Source organism: Cydia pomonella, chromosome 4 (assembly GCF_033807575.1).
Source record: "Cydia pomonella isolate Wapato2018A chromosome 4, ilCydPomo1, whole genome shotgun sequence".
In the NCBI taxonomy this organism is placed as follows: domain Eukaryota; kingdom Metazoa; phylum Arthropoda; class Insecta; order Lepidoptera; family Tortricidae; genus Cydia; species Cydia pomonella.
In genome coordinates, this window is record NC_084706.1 from 8,906,367 (window position 1) to 8,916,400 (window position 10,034).

The 10,034-nt window shown below is 38.0% G+C and overlaps 1 long non-coding RNA gene across 1 annotated transcript; it reads right to left on the bottom strand.

The window, feature by feature from the left end:
* Positions 1–2,098: 2,098 nt before the first annotated feature.
* On the bottom strand, positions 2,099–9,414 carry LOC133517014 (uncharacterized). Its single transcript, XR_009799314.1, has 2 exons — positions 9,162–9,414; positions 2,099–4,934 (listed from the first exon to the last, which is right to left on the bottom strand). It is a non-coding gene; the product is annotated as an uncharacterized LOC133517014 (long non-coding RNA).
* Between the last annotated feature and the right edge of the window lie 620 nt (positions 9,415–10,034).

The window sequence follows — 10,034 nt, forward strand, 5'->3', positions numbered from 1 at the left end:
GAATATAAGTAGTGTTTGGTGTATGAATCAAGGAAAAACTAAAAAATCTAGAAAAGACCGCAAAGAAAATTAAGCCCATACAGCCAAGTCTTCAGTTTTATTATGTTTTACGGCAGTTATTATTATTGCGTGCGAAGCCGCGGGTTTAAGCTAGTCCCATATAAATATAGGCGCATGGTAGTGCCCCCTGCCAAATCGAGCAAAAAATGGGTATTCCCGTCATGAAAACACGTGTAAATTTAATTATTTAATGCGAAAAACGTACCTACGTGCGTATTCGTACTTATTACGAGTGCGTAAGGTTGTAAATAGTTCATAAGTCAGAGAGAGGGCTTTAAGAAAATTCGTTGCTGGTAGATATACATATATACAATAAGTAGAAGGTACCGAAAAGTATTGTTTTTGATGGGATCTATCTATCAAATTGCCATAAGCCATAAATGATTTTTAATATTGATATGGTTACTATAAGATGTTGTTAGGTTAGCTAACTACGTTAAGACAGCAGGTCCGTTAAGTAGGGACTGAAAATAAATTAACCGACTTGGTATTACATGGATCTCACAACTTTTCACGGTAGAACTGAGTTGCGAGACATGGTTTTTTTTAAAGTTATGTTTTTGATGGGATACATTATTACTATTGGTATATTAGTACAAAGTTTCAGAGCAATCTATATGGCTAGTCGTTTTAAAATGGGAGCGTAACTACGTTTGTATGGAGAACAGAGCCTACCTACTGTGGACTCTAAAACTAAAATCAAGAACAAGGAATAAGTAACCGCTTATAGTGACCATTGATTGTAAGGTCAACAAAAGTGATGTTAGCGATATTTAATTTACAGAGTTCGTTATAAAAACTCCGCTCACAAAAATGCACCTATTGTAGTTGAGACCAACTCCACCTTCTTGAAAAACGATTTCCTTAAAATGGCAAAGTCATATACCTAATGTAAGGAATAAATCCAAACTCTGTGCTAAGCCTCGAAGGCAGCTCGCCTGCATTTCTTGGCTCGTGACTTGTCCAGGTCAAAGAACTATAAATATTGCTGGACATCGTACGGTAAAGTATATGTCCCGAAAAGTGATCAATCGCCAATCATCCTGATAAAACATGAGGATCAAGTACATCACTTACTACAAGGAGATTGACAATTAGTGTACATAATAATTCATTCATTTTTTGTTTACTTAAATAGCAGCATGTTTCTAAAGCTATTACTCTTAATTCTAGTATTGAACTTGCACATATTGTTAACACAGCACACACAAACAACACACACTTCTACATTTAATTATACACAATATGATTCTGGCGCTATTTCATTACCATATTACGCTATACATATTTCACATCACCAATTTACATATAGAAAAAATATAATTATTGTTAAGCATTGTTTTGGGTTTATATCTCATCTCATTTTTTATTACACATTATGCATAAAAAACGTACATAATACGGAACTAATAATGAAGTGTTTTTACCATACCACATACTCCCACTATGGCTGATACATTACAAACAATTAATGAAATTGATAGACTAGAGATAGCTATAAACCGATTTTCAAAATGTTAATGAAATTTTATAGTTTATTAATGTAGCATTTATATCTTAATACAATGTTTTACTGTAAAGTTACTAGTAAAGGTGATAAAAACAAAAAAACTGATTTTTGTTTGGGAAAGTTTAAATAAAACTTACAATTTCTCGCAAACTATGGTATTTACAAGGTCAAATGTTTGAACAATATTGTAGCGCATTTAATTTTGCGTTTTATGACACCCCACACAAGCTTACATGTGACATACTTTCTGTGGTATACGCAATATTCTGAACGCGGCAGCGGCCATTTTGATGACGTCATAACTGGTGACTTAACCACTTTAGAAACTGTCTCCCGGTGGTTTTTTAGTCAGAATAACATGCTTAATAACATACTAAAATATGGTGCTGGTTTCATCAAAGGCACCTTTTGGGCTCTATATGATGGGAGCGTGCACGACTGTCACGCAACCTAGTGTCCGCAATTCTAGGGGAAAACGTCAATTCACTACATCTTATAAAACTACTCCAAAACTAAAAACTACTGAACGGATTTTCATACGACTTTCATATCATTTATTTCGTTGTAAAATCATGTACATAAAATCTAAAAGGTGTTAAATAAGTAATAATGTCAGTCCATGACGCCCTGCTAGGGCACACAACATACTTATAACTAATTAAATTAGGCCAAAACAAAACAAAAATATTAAAATTAAAATAATTAAAACAAAATAATTTAAATTAAAGTAGAAATAACACAAAAATCAATAAATGTATAAAATAAATCAGATCAATCATTAATTAAAACAAATTCAGTCAAAGTAAATTTAGTAACTATTGCAGTCCAATTACTTAAAATAAGATTCAATTACGTTTATAATAAATTATTATCATTTAGGAAATCTTTTACAGAGTAATAACATTTTTCTATTAATAATGTTTCTAGCTTGTTTTTAAATACGGCGTGTCGAGGTTCTTGATTAATGGAATTTGGGATCTTATTAGTAATTAAGATACAATTGTAGTGTGGGCTATTTTTATACATTTGTAAATTGCATTTTGGGATCAAGAGTTTATTTCTGTACTGCTCTCTAGTTCTCTGCTTATCTTGCTTCACTTCGAATAAGTGGGGGTTTTCACGAACAAAGATGGCACATTGTAGTATATAAATAGAGGGCAATGTCAATAATCCATACTGAATAAAATATTGGCTACAACTGTTTGGAAAACGCACATTTGCAAGGACGCGGACACACTTTTTTTGCATTACAAACAGTTGTTTCGCTTCGGTGCTACCCCCCCATAGCACAACACCATATCTGAGCCATGCGCATGCGTTTGCGTAGTACGCAGATAATGCACATTCAAAATTAGTATTTGATTTTAGTATATAAAGGGCATATATAAATATTGACATTTTACTTTTAACTTGTTGAATATGTGCTTTCCAATTTACTCCGGAGTCTATTGTTATACCTAAAAGATTAATTTCCTGAACTTCCTGACTTTCATCTATCAATAGAGTGATTCTTGAGGAAGGCTTAAGTATATAACTTGTTAAGGTTTTGTGTAAATTGTTTGAAATATAACGATGTTGTCGGAAAAAATCACGCTGGCTAGGAGCTTTAATCGAGAACGCTGCCTAATCCGTTTGAGCTATAACAACACAATGTATGGTGGAGTTGTTTCTCATTCATAGGTCTACAAAAAAGTCCGCGATGTGAAATGTCTATCTTTTAAGGGTAACTTACTATATCCATTCTTAACTTCTAGAAAAAGATCACGTAATATGTGGCATTTGCAAAGCTATTTACATGGATACATTATTAACAATTATCAAAATAAATACGTTAGTTATATTAAGAATTTCATTCAAATTACAATGGTCTCTTACATCATACAATTTAAATGAATATTTCAGGAGTAATCGTAAACCAAAGTTTCATTTCGAGCCATATAATCGTACGAAATGTTAAAGACGCTATCCGCAGTTAGTTCAAATTTTTACCACCTTATGCGCTGGGATCGCTTTATTTACCCCCACCACGCACTTCGCACGGTCCCAATTAGGCGACTTCTTAATAGCAGCAGGATGAAGACAAGTCTGGTGCGGTCCATGGCTCTTGATCAACTGCGGCATAAAATTTCGACGGCAACGTATCGACGGCCTGCGACACGACGTCGTGACGTCGCACGTTGCGGCAACGTGCCACGGCACAATGCCGTGACGTGATTTTTTACGTTACACGCCGTAGATTTGGACGTCACGACGCCGCAACGTGCCACGGCACGTCGTCGTAACGTCTAATTGTGTGTAGGCCCGAACGCCGAAGTTCGCAAATTGAGAGCATCTTTCTCTGTCACTCTTAAGTTTTAACCCATTCAGGGCCAGCGACTCAGCGTATGGGTCATGCTCAAACAGTTCCGCAAGGCCAGTGACTCACATGTGAGTCATGAAGAGATTCTGATTTAAACATAAACGAAACATAATTTGACGTAATAAGTTAATAACGTACGTATCCACCAAGTTAACAACCATTTCTATAAGGTATATTACGATTAAAAATTATATACAAGTTTTTTTTAATGAAAATAGAGCCTAGAATATTCAATTTTGGTTTACTATTAGTGCAATACGCGTTGCAAGCAAACAAAAAAATCCGAATTTCAAAGATACCAAAAATATGTTTATTTTAGAAGTTATTGACATGACTCAGGGTATGGGTCACCGTGGCCTGGCGCTACTTGTAAAAACGACAAATGTTTCCGTAGCAGGCCAAAATAAACTTTTACAGTACATATGGGGCTACTTTATAGCACTAGTGCGAGAAGTAGCATATTACGTTACTGTGTCGAACATTTAAAGGGCCATATGTACTGTAAAACGTTGTACGATACATGTGCGAATAGGTAATTCGCAACTCGTGTCGATTTAAAACACTCCCTTCGGTCGTGTTTTAATTTATCGCCACTCGTTTCGAATTTCCTATTTTTCGCACTTGTATCGTAATGTACTAAATTGGCTGGTTTTAAAGCTTATTACATGTTGAAGCTGTTTGATGTTCTACCATATTACAACCGATTAGTGTTTAGACGATGGCAAGCAACATTTACCAAGCCGTAGTATAATAATATTTTCTTTTGTGTGAAGGGTAAGGCAACGAGGACTGTACTTTTATGTCATAACATTCGGTGATCGTTGTATTGGGTAGGCAATTACCTACTTACAATGATGTTAATATTCATTTAAAAAATTCGTTACAATATAAAACAAGGCAGTTGAAACAGTCACCACCTCACCATTAACTAATAATGTATAATAGCGTGTGACAAATATTTACAAGTTTTTTAAAACGCCTTCATAACGCCTTCGTGGTCGCCGCCTTAGTACGGTCGCCAAGCCGCTCCGAGGCCAGATTTAATTGACTCAGCTCGGCCTTACCCACAACCGGTATCAATGTATTCGGACAGTTCTCCTGATCACCGTACATGCGGTAGTAAAGCGGAAAAATGGTGGAGGGGATAGTAATGACGTCACAAAGATGGCGGCCGGACCTATTCTTTTTGGCGGTGTATCTCGAAAACCACTTAACCGATTTTAATCATCGAGGTGTCAAATAATAGCTTATATTATGGAGATTATTTCCTTTTCTACAAACATTTACGTGAAACCTATAGGAAAAAAAATAATCACAAAAAACAGTTTTTTTATAAAATTATTATTTTTTATTTTGTAAAAATCTCCGTAAATATTAGCATTTCGCAAATTTTGTTTAATATAAAACATATTGCTTCATTATCAAGGAATATAATGAGCCTTAAAACATACAGATCGAGTAATAAACAATGAAGCTACACTCATTTATTTGCGCATGGGTAACGATAACTGGCTTTTACCGGTCGAAACTGTGGTGACTGTTACGATACGTATTGAATGGAATTTATAGAGTATCGGTTTTAATTACTGAAATTATAATTAAAATTATACCAGACACAATAATGTTACCTTACTTCGACGTTTAGTCTCTTTTTCGTCTTAATCATAGGTAGGTACATATTTCTTTTTACTTAAAAATTTTAATCAGGGTGAACTTTTAACCACCAGTCATACTCTGCGCAGCGACTTTATAGGTCATACTTAACAACTTTTACTATGGGACCAATTCCGAAATCGCGAAAAAAAATTTGACTGTCCCATATAAAGGTGCGACCAACTTTACCAGACCAACACTTTTCCAAACTGAGCTACAGCTGTCCGATGAAGTTAAGTACTTAGGACTAACTCTCGACAATATACTCAATTGGAACAACCACATCAACAAACGGATAGACAAGGCGGGAGTTGTCTTCTGGCAGTGCAGAAGGATGATTGGTAAGAGGTGGGGACTCAACCCGAAAATTACCCTCTGGCTCTATAAGACGATAATCCGCCCCTTACTCTGTTACGGTGCTCTGGTTTGGTGGCCAAGAACAAACCTAGGCAACGTACGAGACAAACTACAAAGACTTCAAAGGCTCGCATGCGCGGCCACCACTGGCTGCACGAGGTCTACCCCGACTGCAGCCATGGAGGTCATGCTAAACCTTCCACCGCTGCACCTACACATACAGCAAGAGGCCAGTCTCTCAGCGGTAAGGTTGCGAACCCTCAAGATATGGTTCGAACATCACAGGAGCTCTTCACACAAAATGCCTGGAAAAGGTGTATGACGAATTTCCAGTGCTTAGGTCAGGCACGGACCGGATTCACAAATAAGCTATCTTCGATAAAAGGTACAAAATACAGTTATATGAGGACGAGGACGACAATCATGAAGGACTCAATCCCCGGGAGCTGAGAATCTTCACTGATGGGTCCAAAACAGACAGCGGATCGGGCTCTGGAACCTTCTCAGAAGACCTGAACATGTCGATCACCACTCCGCTAGGAGCCCATAACTCTGTATTCCAAGCTGAGTGCATGGGCATCATAAACGCGGCGGCTGCCATCACTGCAAGGAAGGTAGTAGGATCCTCCATCCGCATACTCTCCGACAGTAGAGCAGTCTTAATGGCTCTAAATAGCCATATAGTTACATCCAAACTTATACACGAATACCACGAACGACTAATGGAGGTATGTCATAATAACAAGATCACCCTACAATGGATCAAGGGACACAGTGGATCCCGAGGTAACGATGCTGCGGACGAGCTTGCCAGGCAAGGATCGAATGCGGGGGCGATTGGTCCGGAACCGATTCTTCCGATACCATTTAGCAAAGTACGCTCAATGCTGCTGGCACGTACAGGGAAACTACACACAGAACACTGGCTGAACCAGACAGGCAAATGAAGCCATGCCTGGCATCAACGGAAAACTCACAAGGGCGCTCCTGCAACTAGGGAAGGTCCGACTGAGTATGGTAACCAGTGTCATAACAGGTCATGGACTGTTTAACAAACATCTTTTCACAACAGGTGTCACAGACAGTCCCCTGTGCCGAGGTTGCATGGAGACAGAAGAAACAGCCTCTCACGTGGTGCTGGAATGCAGCGGAGTGACTCCATACAGGGCTAAACATCTCGGATCTCCGAGAGACCTCCCCGAGGTCCTACTCAACATCAAAGGTTTGATAGGATTCCTCGAGGAGCTGGGCTGGCAGGACTAGCCCACCCCCAACATATCACGCAAAATAGGCGCAAGTCGTCGAGTTGCGGAAAAATCGCCCGAATACAATACAATACAAGGTGCGACCAGACCGCAGCTTAAAAAACGGTCACGATACGGAATCGCAGTGACGCGTCGTATGCGTACCGTTTTTGACGCATGCTCCCCACACCGCTGTTTAAAAAACGGTGACGGTACGGAATCGCAGTGACGTGCTTCACGCGAATCTTTTTTGTTCGCAAAACAGTTGCGTCTTTTACGTCACCGGTACGTTGTCTGCCATAAGATCTCCGTGTAATATTTTTTGCGATTTTTACGCAGTTCAATTTACGGTGCGTCAGCTTATTTTAAGCAGCGGTGTGGCGAGCATGCGTCATGGACCCGGGTACGTCCTTAAACTACGTCCAAAAGAGAGGTATGGGCATTGTGAATGTCATCTCGCTTTGTGTGGTAGGGCACAGCCAGTGGGTGTCATTCCAGATCCAAATTTTCTTGCGTGATTCGGCATTGGTCCCATAATAAAAGTTGTTCAGTATGACCTGTAAAGTCACTGCGCAGAGTATGGCTGGTGGTTAAAATTTCATCTTATACCTATATTCGACACAAGTAGTAAGTACTTACAGATATGATACACATTTTGCCTGTATAGTGATACATAGTGAATAAATTAATACCTGATTTAAAAAATAAAACAAAAATAACAAATAGCATGTTATTTAATTCAGTAATCACTAATCAGTCTTAAACAATGAACATCATACTTTTAGATTAGACAACAAAATGTATATTTATACTGTGTTTCGACTTGAAAGATTTTACTGCTTTAAAACATAAGACAAACCTACCAACCAAATGTATACAAAAAAATGTTTTTTGTGATTATTATTTTCCTATAGGTTTCACGTAAATGTTTGTAAAAAGGAAATAATCTCCATAATATAAGCTATTAGTTGACACCTCGATGAATACAATCGGTTAAGTGGTTTTCGAGATACACCGCCAAAAAGAATAGGTCCGGACGCCATCTTTGTGACGTCATTACTAACCCCTCCCACCATTTTTCCGCTTTACTACCGCATGTACGGTGATCAGGAGAAACGCCCGAACACATTGATACCGGTTGTGGGTAAGGCCGAGCTGAGTCAATTAAATCTGGCCTCGGAGCGGCTTGGGGACTACTAATTAAAAGTTGTTCAGTATGACCTATAAAGTCGCTGCGCAGAGTATGACTGGTGGTTAAAAGTTCACCCTGTATAAAATTTTTAAGTAAAAAGAAATATGTACCTACCTATGATTAAGACGAAAAAAGAGACTAAACGTCGAAGTAAGGTAACATTATTGTGTCTGGTTTTTATAATTGTCATTATAATTTCAGTAATTAAAACCGATACTCTATAAATTCCATTCAATACGTATCGTAACAGTCACCACAGTTTCGACCGGTAAAAGCCAGTTATCGTTACCCATGCGCAAATGAGTGTAGCTTCATTGTTTATTACTCGATCTGTATGTTTTAAGGCTCATTATATTCCTTGATAATGAAGCAATATGTTTTATATTAAACAAAATTTGCGAAATGCTAATATTTACGGAGATTTTTACAAAATAAAAAATAATAATTTTATAAAAAAACTGTTTTTTGTGATTATTTTTTTTCCTATAGGTTTCACGTAAATGTTTGTAGAAAAGGAAATAATCTCCATAATATAAGCTATTATTTGACACCTCGATGATTAAAATCGGTTAAGTGGTTTTCGAGATACACCGCCAAAAAGAATAGGTCCGGCCGCCATCTTTGTGACGTCATTACTATCCCCTCCACCATTTTTCCGCTTTACTACCGCATGTACGGTGATCAGGAGAACTGTCCGAACACATTGATACCGGTTGTGGGTAAGGCCGAGCCGAGTCAATTAAATCGTGTTTCTAGAGGGCTTTTGAGATTTGGCGACCGTACTACCTCGACGGGTCTTGGGTTGGCCATGAATGGGTTAACTCCTTTATATCTCCATGTATAGAATATGGTACCTGTAAAACAATACGACACTATTTTGATTTGGCTACAATAATACGTTTTAAATAATTTATTTCCCGCTTGATTAATATTTTCTAATTTAAAAATAAAGAGTGGGTGTTACGATGCCGGACATGTGTTTGAAAATAAACAAATGGCGGCCACTGTCGAACTCAACAATGGTCACGTTTTTTATTTCTAGTCTGCCTCTTTCGCATTCATGGTATGTTCGTATACGTGATGGCTTCCGTTTTGCACATTTTAATCATCGACTCATCGTAGATCTGTGATTGCAACTAAAGTTTTCAAATTTGCCGAATTTTTAACACGCTTTTATTAATTCGACCTGTATGTAACTAACAACTATGTAATAGAATCCAAGGTTGCATTGTATCGAAAACCGCAAGCCATTTGTTGACAGGTCTGTAGAGCGCATAGGTTATCTGTTGCAGTTCGTTTCGTTCATCCATTCAGTCGCAGGCACATAGATGGTAGTATCCTATAGATGAGCTATACGCGTGCGCCCGTGAGGGACAGAACATACGTAATGCGTAATGCGACAAAATTAAAAACACGTTTTAATATTCCTAACTACAGATCTAAAACAACGTACGTAATTTGGTCGGGTTATTTCAGTTATTTGTCGCCCACCATAAACTTAACTCAATTTTACGGTGGAGATTTAAAAAAATGAGACTGTGACGAGAATAAACAATAATAACGCTTTCTCTGCTACTCCTACTGAAAGTTGTATAAGAGCATCTCGTTCGGTCATCTGCCGGCTCTGCCATTTCATCTCTATGCTATTGCATCTCTATG